This window comes from Chiloscyllium plagiosum, unplaced genomic scaffold (assembly GCF_037043375.1).
Source record: "Chiloscyllium plagiosum isolate Xiang-an unplaced genomic scaffold, Cpla_swu_hap1 HiC_scaffold_29, whole genome shotgun sequence".
NCBI classification, from domain to species: Eukaryota; Metazoa; Chordata; class Chondrichthyes; order Orectolobiformes; family Hemiscylliidae; genus Chiloscyllium; species Chiloscyllium plagiosum.
Genome location: NW_028270167.1, coordinates 68527163 through 68540991, shown reverse-complemented (window position 1 = coordinate 68540991; position 13829 = coordinate 68527163).

Genomic DNA, 13829 nt, shown 5'->3' with positions numbered 1-13829 from the left:
GAATGCAAATGCGGTACTGTTTTTCGTGGAAGGATCAGAACGCGATAACTACACTCTCAAAGAGAATGGCATAAGATCAGAAGCAGGTTGGAGGAAAACTTTACAATGCTTTGCACAGTCATTAAATGGAGTTGCATTACATTTCACGACGAGAGAAGATTTGTTCCAGCAAATTCGAAGGCAGGTTTGCAGATGGGAAAGCAAGCAAGAAAGCTTCGTTCTTGTCCATGTCAAAGGCTGCAGTTGAAGAACAAAGCAGTTTCTAGCCTGTTTAGAACTGGGGACCTTTCGCGTAGGAGGCGAACGTAATGAACACTACACTGCAGAAACAAGCCTCAGCCATGTCTGCCGCGGCTCAGAGGCATCCAGCAATGAAAGTTGAAGCCATTCTTCGTTTCACTTTTCTGTTTCCAATCGCTCGTTGTTGTCCAGCGTAATTGACATCTTGAAAACGTAAAAAAAAGACACATGAATTTGATGTCAAAATATACACAATGATGTCGTCAATGTATGGACCGTAGGGCGAGGTGGAATAGGCTGGGAGGACTTTCCCTGCAGCATAACGGCTGCGACATGATCTTATGGAAAGGTTGTAAACTGAGTATTTACGTGTTTTACCCAAGTTGGTGTGAGTTGAAAGCTCAAGAGCATAGGTTTAAGGTGAGTGAGCTGAAATTGACAAAGGACCTGAAGCAAGCTCAACTTGCCTGGAACAGCAGAGCTATTGGCGATTTTCCGCGCGTGAGGCGAACACAATCATCGCAGCAGAGACACTTGGGAAACATTTGACATTATCCCACATCACAGTTAATTCCCCGGGAAGCAAACCCATTTTTCTTTTGTTTTCAACATCAATTTTAACAATGCTGCGTCGTTGGGGTTGATCAGTAGAAACGGCAGCGGTGGGATGCGAACTCACGCCCCTTTCGAAGCAGGAGCCTTAAGCCAGCGCCTTAGACCGCTCGGCCACAGAAACAGTCGGCCAAGGGGCCCATTTTCTTGCATTTCCAATTGTGCTCCTGCATAACAACGGATGCAAAGTCACATGAAAAGGGTTCCATGATCCCTCTCCGACTTGCACAGCTGCTGGGATGTGCCCGGCTCCAATCTCAATTTCGCAGAAAAAAAAAGATAGCCCATCAATCCAGACAAAAATGAATGGTAAGCTGAGTCTATCTTCTCAGACTCTTTCCAACTGCAAATGTATCTGTGAGTGCGTGAGAACATATGATCGGTTATGATTTGTTCAAATTAACATGAGCTGCTTGACCTTACTGCAATTTCGATTCTTAATTTGCTTAATGATTTCACCCATTGCTCGAAACAGGACGACTTTCACGTTTACACGGAACATGAAACAAATCGGACGACAGGGAAAATGCACAAAGCTTGCAGGCCGTGTTCCACATCATACCGTACAGCATTGTTTCAGTCACTGTGTCTGTTTTGCAGAACAAGAGTCCCAAAGAATGTTCTCCACCCTAAAACCGGAGGTTGCATTACAATCCGAGAACGACAAGTCACATTGTGAGGATGCTCTGACCTCGGAGCCAGTTCGAGATGCCACTTTCCTTGCCTTTTTGCCTTAACCGTGAAATTTGCTGCAGAGATGTTCACACCTGGACATGAGCCACATGGATACCAACTGAGTTGGAAACCTGTGCGGCAATCGATGAGAATCGACTCAATAAATTTTGCTAAATTCCATGGTGCTTATTAGAAATGCAGTTTCTGTTCACGTCAATCTAAAAGGCAGTTTCTGAACATAGTAACAGAAGTCAAAAGATAATTACCTCACCCCACCCCCACTCCGGAAGAGGTGCTAACTGCCCTTGAGTGCTTTTTGTTCTCGATGTGAAGAGCTCTCCCGCCTGAGGCACCTTCACGTCTCTGGCTGCTGAGTGAATCACAAAGAAGGAATTTCACCAGAGCTGCAACTGCCTCACTTCCCCACTCGCCCTACCCGTTTACATTTTCCTGCTCGTCAGTGATTTAAAGAAAACCAAATGGATGCGATGTCATTCTGTAGCCTCTCTGTCGATTCCACAGTTTCAGTTCCAACGTGGCTTAGATCACGGGGCGCACTTTAATGATAGCGACGCTATGAAAGCACAGGTGCAGAGGTTCCTCTGAGAGTGTAATTTCTTTCATTGCTGTTGCTGATTGAATGAGCCACTAACGTGCGAACTGCTCCAAAACATGATTCAGGAACTCGGGTGCCAACTCTCGCACGTTGATTAACGACAGACAGCTTCCAAATGAGGTCTTTCAGAGACGAATTTTGGGGTGCATTTGACAGTCAGACTAGTTCAGGAATCCGTGGTACGCTGTGACACCAGCGAATCAGCTTCTTCCCTGTCTTTCAACCAGGCCGCCTGCGCAAGGAATGCAAATGCGGTATTGCTTTTCGTGGAAGGATCAGAAAGCGGTAACTCCACTCTCAAACAGAATGGCATATGATCAGAACCAGGTTGGAGAAAAACTTTACAATGCTTTGCACAATAATTAAATGGAGTTGCCTTACATTTCACTACGAGAGCAGATTTGTTCAAGCAAATTCGAAGGCAGATTTGCAGATGGGAAAGCAAGCAAGAAAGCTCCGTTCTTGTCCATGTACAAGCCTGCTGTTGAAGAACAACGCAGTTTCGAACTGGGGAACCTTTCGCACGTAAGGCGAACGTGATGACCACGACACTACAGAATCAGCTTCACCCGCATCTGCTGGGGCTCAGTGACATCCAGCACTGAAAGCTGACGCCATTCTACCTTTCACCTTTCTGTTTCCAATCGCTCGTTGTTTGATGGGACTTGTTTAATTTTGGGCTATGTGGTGAGAATGGACGAGATACACCGAAGTATTTGTTTCCACGAGGTGTACCCCAAAAACGTTGTGTTGCTTACACCGGCTTTAAAGGATTACTTTTTAGCGGAGCTTGCCGTCGCAGTCTGTGGCACAATCATTTAGTCCGTTTGACTGCTCACGGGAAAGGTAGCATTGCGAAACACTGTAGAAACGACTTCCTTACTTTTGCTCCGACTGACCATACTCCGGGAAATGTTCCCAGATTCTCAGTTGAGGATTTGTGCAGCTAGAAGTTACGTCAGAAACCCTGTTAATTCATAATGTACTGAGCCAATCGCAAAACAGAAAGCATTTAACACGGAACACAAACAAAACTGGCAAACCAAATACATGTTCAGACACTGTGAGCATTAATGCTAAATGTGAGACAGTCCGGGGGCATGAAACATAAAGTAATCTCACAATTATCCACAGGGCAATTCCAAACTGCTCTTTCAAACACCACTTCCCAGACAATGCTGAAAAGAGAGAAAGAAAGAAGAATGTAACAATGGGCCATAAACAGTGGATTTCACCAATCACAGTCTCGATTAGATTACCTTTCCCTTCCGATGTCTCCAGGACGGAAATAAAGGTAATGGGAGAAATTCAATAACATATGACAACGCAATTCATTAGAACGATTTTCCCATTGGCCAGAAAACCAAATAATGACGAGTCGAATCACCGCAGGACTTTGTTTCATAACAGCGAAGAAATAACAGTCTCCATTCGGTTCCAGTAAACGCTCAACTTGCCTGGGACAGCAGAGCTGTTTGCGATTTTCCGCGCGGGAGGCGAACACGATCATGACAGCACAGAATTGGGAAAATTCGGCACTTTCCCACACCACAGTTAAATGCCCGGGAAGCAAACCCATTTTTCTTCTGTTCTAAACAGAAATGCAGCTGGGGTTGAAACAGCATTTTAACACGCTGCGTCGTTTGAATAGATCAGCAGTAATGGCAGCGGTGGGATTCGAACCCACGCCTCTATCGAGACTGGACCCTAAATCCAGGACGAAAATGAAGGAAATGAGAGAGGGTGGGCAACCCCAAGTCATTGTCCACATATGCACCAACAACATCGGTAATAAAAGTGATGTGGATGTATGGCAGAATTTCAGGGATCGAGGGTGACATCTTAAATTTGGAACAAACAAAGTTGTTCTCTCTGATTTGTTGCTTATTCTACACCGTGGTGAGGTGAAGTGTCGGGAGAGAGCATTTGAAAATGTTGCTGCATGATTGGTGCAGGAGGGAGAGATTCCGATACCTAAATAGTTGGGGCTCATATTGGAGTCGATGAACCTTTACAAACAGGAGGGTGTTCTCCTGAACTAGAAGAGTACCAATACCCTGAGGGGATAATTTGCCAAAGCTCTTCATGAGGGTTTGAACGAATTCAGCCGCGGAGTGGGAAGCTGAATTGTAGCTCCAGTTTGCAGGTGGTTGTCAGTGGTTTTGTCATAAATAGCGTTTCAGGTTTACAAGAGTGTACTGGCAAGGATGAAGGTGGCTTGAAGTGTGTTTACTTCAACGCCAGAAGCATCTGGGATAAGGTAGTTGACATGGGTTTTTACCTGGGACTTCGATGTTGTGGCCATTTCAGAGACATGAACGGAGGACTGAAGAGAATGGTTATTCCTGGTACCTCAGTTTCGATTTTTCAGTCAAAACAGGAGGGTCGTTTCAGAGGGGAAGATGTGGCATTTTTCATCAAGAACAGTACTATGGTAGCAAAACGAATATTGCTGAGGACAAGACTGAATCTGCTGAGGTAGAATGGACTGAGATTAGAATCAGGAGTGGAGAGGTCACCACAAAAATGTTCTAGATACATGGAGGAAAAGATTGCAAAGATGATTCTGGATCGGAGCAAAAGTGACAGGGTAGTTGTTATGGGGAGCTTTCAATTTCCAAATATTGATTGGAAATGTTATTGGTTCAGCACCTCGGATCAGTCAGTTTTTGTCCAATGTGTGCAGGAGGGTTTCCTGACGCAGTATGTAGACAGGCCAACAAGACTCAAAGCCACATTGGATTTGCTCATGGGGAATGAACTCAGCCAGTTGTTCTCTTTGGAGGTAAGTGAGCACTTTGTTGATAGTGACCACAATTCGGTTATGTTTATTTAGTGATAGATAGGAATAGGTATTTATTGCAGAGCATGAGGTATCGCGGGAAGAAAGGCCATTATGATGCGATTAGGCAAGAGTTAAGATGCACTACATGTGGAAAGTAGCTTCAAGGGTTGTGCACATCTGAAATATGGAGTTTGTTCAGGGAAAAGCTACTGCATGTCCTTGGTAAGTATGCAGTCAAGCAGAGGATATGAGGTCGACACAGGGAGCTGGGTTTACTGAAGAAGTTGAATCTCTTAGAAGAAGGAGAGGGGGGCGTATGTAAACATGAGATATGAAGGCTGAGGTAGGACGCTTGGGAATTAAAAGCTAACCAGGAAGGGCCTAAAGAGAGAGCTACTTCGAGCGAAGAGGAGGCATGAGAAGTCTTTGGCACGAACAATCCTGAAGCTTTCAATTGATAGTTCAAGAATAAAAGAATGTCTCGCATATGATTATGGCCTCTCCAGAACAGAAGTACGAAGTTGTCAGCGGTGTCCAAGGACAGCAGAGACGTTGCATGTTTTTTTTATCATATCAAAAATGAAAATGCAATGTTGTCGAAGTGAGTATTGAGATGCAACCTATTAGAATAAACGAACTTGACATTCATAAAGAGGAGTTGTTAGCAATTCATGAAAGTCTAAAAATAGATTTGTCCCCAGGACTTGATGGGATGTATCCGAGGATTCTTTGCGAATCGTGGGAGGAGATTGCAGAATTTTGACTATAAGCTTTAATTCTTCAGTGTTTATGTCATTAGTGCGAGAAGACCCGAGTTTAGCAAATATTGTCCCCTTCTTCACGAAGGGGAGTAGAGACAATGCTGGTAATTATAGAACTGTGATCCTTATCTTTCTTGCAGCGGAACTTGTTGGAACAGATTGTAAGGGATAGGATTTATGATCATCGAAAAAGGAAGAAGTTGATTCGGGATAGTGAGTACGATTTTATGAATAGCAGGTTGTGCCTCACAAAACTTATTGAGGACTTTGAGAAGGTGAGCAAACAGGTGGATGAGAGTAAAGTGGTTGATGTGGTGGATATGGTTTTCAGTAAGGCACTGTCGGCTGTTGCATGAAATACAGAGTCATGGGATTGAGGATGGTTTAGCGGTTTGGATCAGAAATTGGCTCGCTGAAAGAAGACAGAGTGTGGCAGTTCATAGGAAATGATAATCCTGGAGTTCAGTAACTGATGGTGTACTACAAGGTTCCTTTTTGTGTCCGCTGTTGTTTGTCATTTTTATAAATGACCTGGATGAGGGCATGGAATGATGGATTCGTAAGTTTGCAGATGACATTTAGATCAACGATGTTGTCAATAGTGCCAATACCTGCTGACGGTTACAGAGCGGCATGAGAAATTTGGAGAGCGGACCTCAGAAGTGGCAAATGGATTTTCATGTCGAAAAGTCTAAGATAATTTACTTCGGAAGGAGCAACAAGAATAAAGAGTTCTTGGCTAATTGTGATATTCTTGGAAGTGTAGATGTGCAGAGCGATCTCGGTGCCCATGTATATAAAACTCGGAAAGTTACCACCCACGTTGACAGGTTTGCTTGCAAGGAGTTCGGTGTGTTAGTTTTTCTTGGGAGGGTGATTCAGTTTCAGAGCGAAATTATCACTTTGCAGCTCCACAAATTAACTGGTGTGGCCGCACTCGTAGAGTTGCGTGCATTTCTGGTCGCCACATTATACGATGGATGTGAAAGCATTGGAAAGGGTGCAGAGGACATTTTCTAGGATGTTGCCTTCTATGGAGCGATGGTCTTACGAGGAAAGGATGAGGGACTTGAGGCGGTTTTTGATAGCGACAAGAAGTTTGAGGGGTGAATGTAGAGAGACATAGAAGATGATCAGACGTTGCCATAAGATGGACAGTGAAGGCATTTTTCTTCAAATGGTTATTTTGGCACAAGGGTACATCGATGTAAATTGAGGATGATATATACCGAGGTAGGTTCCTTTACCAGTGAGTTGTAAGGGTGCTGAACGCCTTGCCTTCAACACTCGTAGACTCAACAGCTTTCAGAGCAATGAAATGATCATTGTATAAACTTGCGGATTATGATGGTAAATACAAGTCAGATTGGTATCACAAGTCTGTGCAACGTTAGGGCCAAAATGAACTTTATTGCGGTGTAATATTCTGTGTTTGAACTGTTCTTCAGCTTGAAGTTGCAATCATCCCTATCAGTAAAACCAACACCTGGCGAGAACCAAATGTGCAACTTTAGCACCTTACGCACTTCCAGTCTGTCGTGTAATTACATTAAAATGACGAATGCACCACTGGATCTGCCGTGTACTGATGACCAATGTCTACTGATCTTACCGCTGGGCCCCTCAAGCAAATTACTCCTTTTTTTCTGAAGATCTGAAATGAAACACAGCGCAGATGAGGTTATACTGATGATGGATCATCGATTATGGAGCATCAGGTTCAGGAAAATGACATAGGAAAATGTGGTGAAAATGGGCATAATTGAATTCTGTGTTCGTTTACCGTGGCTTCCTGCTTTGATCACAGGCAATTTTATATCTCCACGGTACTGGGATTTTCCTTCTATCGGTATCAATTCGTCAGAGAATTCGATTCACTGATACTTCATCAGCATCCTTTGGAATGTTCATACGGCACAATGACCCACACTGTACAGAACGTCAACAACGCCTTACTACATCCAAGGGCACGTGGCATGGTTTTATTTTATAAATAGTGAAATTTAATCATTTTATGCAAGTGCAAATTGAATTTTAGTTTAATTAGTAAAGTAGCAAGAATCCAGAGTAAGTTTCAAAATGTCAGAAATTCACGCTCATTACATTGGCCAGAATTCTAGCCCAGCAAAAGGTAAATCTGTCCCAGCATCCATGTAATCGCTTGCTCCATGTGTCCACTTGGAAACCTCTGTGAAGGGATGTTCAGCCTGACAGAGAATATGTGAGAATCCTCCACTGTCTGACTTAAAGCTGAAACAGGAGCTATCTATTCCAGCTTGTAGGGTAGCGAAGTGGAGGTGAGACAGAAAATATTCCTTGGTGTAGATTCACATTGTTCTCATTGTGATTGTTTAAAAACCTGGGCCAGAAAAGACTCAAGCAGAAAGGAGCAGAAGTATGCCATTTTTAACACCGCTCCTGCCCCGCCACACCATTCTGTACCATCATAGCTCACACAGCACTTTTATGTCTTTTTCCAGCGTATCCATATAATCGTGTTGCCAAGTGGCTAACACATATTTATCGATCTCTACCATAAATAGACATCGAAGTTATTCATCACTGAGAGGAAAATGCTGCATTTCGAGACAGTTGGGTTTCTGCATGAATGTTGAAGGTTTTGCAGATGAACAGCCGAGTCTGGTCTGAACACCTTTCAAACCATAAAGTAAAACTCGACTCTGATGAGATTTCCATCCACAACTTTTGAATGGTAGTCTTAAGAAAGACGTAGAAATTCAACGCGCTTTCCATTGCACCACAGAGTCGCGGCCTCACCCAGTTTTCAGCACGAAAGTATGCCTGAGAACGATTTCGTTCGGGACACCAATCTCACGTCTGTCTGACCTCGTCATACTTTCCAGTATCTGGTCCTTATCCACATGTGCGCTGGATCTTCTAGTGTTCGGCTACATACTGCTGAAATGTCCTCATAACACTGAGCATTACCACACGTTCAGTTAAGAAATTCCAGATGAACAACACTCTATGGGTGAAAGCGTTCTTCCTAAATCTCCTCTCAACCGCTTTTCTCCTGCTTTTCATTTATGTCAATGGTTATTATTCCTTCCCGAAAAGCCTTATTCCTGTCATACATATCTATCCTCTTCATAATATGTGCATGTTAATCAGTTTCTCACTCAGCCTTCTCTGTGCTTAGTTACACAGCCCCAGCTTAGCTCATCTACCTTCACAATGGGAATGGTCCAGCCCTTGGCATTATTTTCATCTCCTGTGCACTTATCCTCCTGCAATCAGACGGTTCCTGCAGTCTTGCGATTACAACGGAAAAATAAATGTTCTTTGAAGAAATGCCAAAATGTCTGAACAAAATCAGCAGCTCTTGTCCATCTATGATGAGAAAGGACAGTTAACGTTTCGAGTCCACTGATTCGTGTTCGGAACTGATGGGATGTGTAGGTGGGTGAAAAATGTAGAAGAGGGCGGACAGGATCCAAAATGATTGAACTCGATGTTGGGTCCTGAAATCTGCATGGTCTTTCAGTAGAAAATGAGTTGCCGATCTTCCAGCTTGCGCTGTGCCTTGAAGGAGAACTGCAGCAGACCAGAGACTGGTATGATGGCTTGGGTACACAATGCAATGTTTAAGTGACAGGACACTGGAAGACCGGGGTAATTTTTGTTGATTCTGGACAGAACTTAAGTGATCTCAGCTTTGTCACCGACTATGTTTTCCTTTCTCCATTGTAGAGAGATCACATTCTCAGCAGGAACTACAGTTTTCTGGATTGAATGAAGTGCAGACAAATCACTGGAAGATGTGTGTGGAAGTTTCCACAGTGAGGAGAGACATCGGAAACCAGCAGGAAATGTATCTTACAACATAGAACTTTACAGTGCAGTACAGGCGCTTCGGCCCTCGATGTTGCACCGACCTGTGAAAATAATGTGATGTCCATTGCAATGGAAAATTAACATTTCTTTTGAAACCAATAAAAGCACAGGGAAACAAAAACGTAAGGGCCTGATTTTGCAGAGGGCAAGTGTTGCAGACAGAAAGAAAATCTATGTATATTCAAACCGAACTAATAGCAGACTGACAAGGCCAGCAAACTACCATATCAACAGCCAAGGAATTAGAAAAAAAAAACAACTCCTTATCTGGAAGGGAACTCGAATATTTTATGCCACTGACTTTGAAGTGTTGATAAGAAGAAGCGAATTGTACTTTAAAGGGAATATATGAAAGCTATCAGGCGCCCATTAAATGAGGCGTCTTGCCAATGTATTACCTGGGACACGGGAAATCTGAATTTGATGGAACTCCACGCGCTACATGCTGAAAACGTTCTGGCCCACGACAAGGAAAAACGGAAATTAAAGATGGAACAGCAAACACATAAAGCTCAGCTTACTATGATGCAAATGGTCGCCCAGCCGTTGGAAGGAGGTGCTGCGTGAAAGGAAGGGCTGGCAGAGGTAAATCTGGCGGGTGCTTCGTTTGCAGAGCAATGGACCACTGAGTGAAGCAGTGCACGCCCAGACAGCCTCAATCGGCCCTGGAGGCTGCACAGCAGGGTGACTAATGGAGGAAGGCTGAGGTGGAGGTGGGCAGCCCCAAAGTTACAGGTAAACCTCTTTGCTTTATGCTTGGCAACGAATACTCGCTAATGCTCATCTCTACTACTAACCTTATGGGCACTGAAACATGTCCCACCTCTATTCTGAGCACTGAGTTTGCGAAGCGTGAACTATATTTTCAGTACAACGATGACGCATATAGGTCAATGCTTACATCTATGTTATATGTGGAAGGTGCACCTCTTACCTTTTTGGAAGATACAAGGGCAACATATTCAGGTCATAAATCAAGGCAGTTCAGAGAGTCGACGCAAATAAAGATGAACGGAAGCTTCCTGAACTCAATGGGTGCGTCAGGAGTCGTGACACGAGAGAGATTTACCGCACCCCTATTGTGCGAAACCATTAATGGGGAAACATTCCAATTCTCATTTCTGTTATCGGAATTCTGTTCTTTAAATCTGATGTCTCGGCATCTCATAGTGAGACTGGGGTCGGATTTGCGCAGTACCCGACGGGCTTGCAGGTAATACAAAAAGAAGATTTAATAGTGCAGGCTGGAAAATACGAATCACGACCCCTGATGCATGTCAGAGAGCAATAGGTTCCGTGAGCGATTCACTCACCCAAGAAGCAAGTAGCCATGTTAATCCCATTAACACCGATTTTCTTGCTGGAGATATGCTGCACTGCACAGCACACATACACCGCGATGGTCCTGACAAATCATTACAGAAGGATTGGTTCAGGAGATTGGTTAAACCAGATCAGTTGTTATTGTGCCAATTTTATTGGAATGATCACAGATGTGCTGTCACTTTAAACTTTTTTAAGTATCTGTGACGGTAAGTAGACCTTGTTTTTTTGATGTGGAAGGCTCTTTTACTCACGGATCATTGGCGAAGGCATCCAGCGACAGGTGTCAGAATTTGGGACAATGGGTACGACAGGCACAAAAAACGAAAGATTGTATCTTCAGGGTCGGTGTGGTTATTTGCTTCAATGCAGTTATAAGGACGTATAGGAAGATACTAAATTGGCTAACTCAGGCAGACAGGGCAGTCCAGGTAATCCCCACCAGGGCGTTTACCTATGACAGATGTCTCAGACCCAAGATTAAGAAGGGTCCCAACTGATTTCAGGGCAAAAGGCAAACACGATGTGGGGCTCATACGAACCCTTAAGGATAACCCCGAAATCTGAGTATCGTCCTTGCAAAGCAAAAGAGCCGTTAAAACCCGAGGCTGTGCAAGGAATTACCACAGTCTTTGAATCTCTCTTATAGGCTGGAGTGATAATCCCCCGTGAATAATTACTGGTGAGAACACCCATTTTTTTCGTTCAAAAAGGCAAACATTCCAGGTGAATCGGGGGAATGGAGGTTTGTTCATGACTTGCAGGTTATCAAGAACGCTATTGTTCCGCACACCCCAAATGTTCCCAACCCCTATATTATATTGGCTCAAATTCCACCGGATGTAAATGGCTCTCTTGTGGATTTAGCAAATGCCTTGTTTTGTGTAGTGTTACACGCCGACAGTCAATTCTGGTTCACTTTTCCATTCAAAGGCAAATAGTACACTTTCACGTGACATTTTCAAGATTACTGTGAGTCCCCAACATAATTAACGAGGCTCTACACAGGAGTTTGGAGACTCTTGTTTTAACCGGGGTGGTCAGCGCTTCTGCAGTATGTAAACGAATGCTTAATCGCAGCATCAACAGAGAAACAATGCGAGAAAGGTAGGCTTGCGATGCTCTGCCATCTAGTCTCGCAAAACTACAACTTGTGGAACAACATGTGAAGTTCTTAGGTCACTTAATATCTGAACAAGGAAAGGTCATTGGTCAAGACAGAGTTCAAGCAAACCAGCAAAATTCGAAGCCTCACATGAGGAAACAATTGCTATCCTTTTGGTCATGTGATCCTACTTAGAATGTTTAACCCGCATTACGCAACCCTTCAGGCGCCCAAAAGTGACATAGCTCATGGTTCAGGTTTGCAGAGCTAGAGTCCGTTGCAGTGACCCCTGAGGCCTAGAGTGCCTTTGTTGAATTTAAATGGCACTCCAAACTACACCGACATTGGGATTCCAAATCCAAACAAGCCTTTTGTACAAACAGTGGATGAGAAGAGTGCCTGCATGACATCTGTGCTGATGCAGAATTACGTGTGGAAAATTGAGGCCAGTAGCTTATTTTTCACCTCAACTTAGATCCCGTAATGGCAGGATTGCATAAATGCCTCCGTGTCGTGCCTGCATTTGAAAAGGCTGTTGTAGCCTCCAGGGACATAGTCGGATTTGTTGAATTATACCGACTGGTCCCACATGCAGTATCCTTACTGCTTTCTAAGCAAAACACAGCACACATGTCGGCAGCACGTTGACTCACATACAATGCTATGCTACTGGAGAAGCCTGACATGTCAATAAAGCGATGTAACGTCCTTAATGCTGCTTGTCTTCTCCCCACAAAAGGAGACGGAGACGCGCATGACTGTGTCGCTGTTATTAATGACATTTGAAGCCCGAGACCAGACGTGTAGGATTCACCAATTTAGAATCTGGATACGGCGTTTTATTGTGGAGAGGTCAGCATTCAGAAGCAAAGAGATAGCCCAGTGTCTGGTTTGTTGTAGCAACTACCCACGAGGTAGTCAAAGCGGGATCACTTCCTTCTCATCTGTCAGCGCAAGCAGCAGAGCTGATTGCCTTGATTGAGGCATGGAAATTGGCCGAAGGAAGAACAGTGAATATTTACATCGACAGCAGATATGCATTCGGGGTTGCACATAATTTTGGATCCCTGTGGATAAACAAGGGCTTCTTGACCTCCACTGGAAAGCCAATCACAGAACATGGCCTGATTTCTGACCTCCTCAAAGCAGTCCGATTGCCGAAATCAATCACTGTATGTACATGTGAAGCCCACAGGAAAATTTATGATTCAATTTCTCAAGTCAATGAAAATGTAGATTGAGCGGCAAGGACGGCAGCCAATCAGCCGCCAAGTGATCAGTTTGACATGTGTATGTCAAATATTTGTAATCCAAAGCAGACTTATGGGAGTTACCGTCGCAGGCCACATCGAAGGAGAAGCGTGAATGGACAAGGGCAGGGTGCAGAATGAGGGAATTGGTGTAGTGTGGCCCCAATGGTAAACCCTGTCTACCACGATCTTTATTCCCTTTCTATGCCAAAGTAACACACGGTAAGGACCATGTGTCAAAAGTGGGGATGGACGACAATATTTCAGCACGCTGGTACAGAAAGGGATTTACTCATTACTCATAAACAAATGTGAATAGTCTGTTATCTATGCCACTAATAATGTGGGGAGGGGAATACAAATGAATCAGGCAGAACACTCCCAATCCCAAAGACCCTTTGAACATTTACAGATGGATTTTATTGAACTAACACCCAGCGAAGGGAAAAGGCATTGTCTGGTAATAGTTGATGTTTTCCCAAGGGTTGAAAGTGCTCCGACGTCTAAACAGGATGCCAGTGCAGTAGCCAAGGCTTTGCTAACTGAAATAATTCCGAGATGGGGCATCCCTGAAAAGCTAAGCAGCGACAATGGAAAGCCATTTATA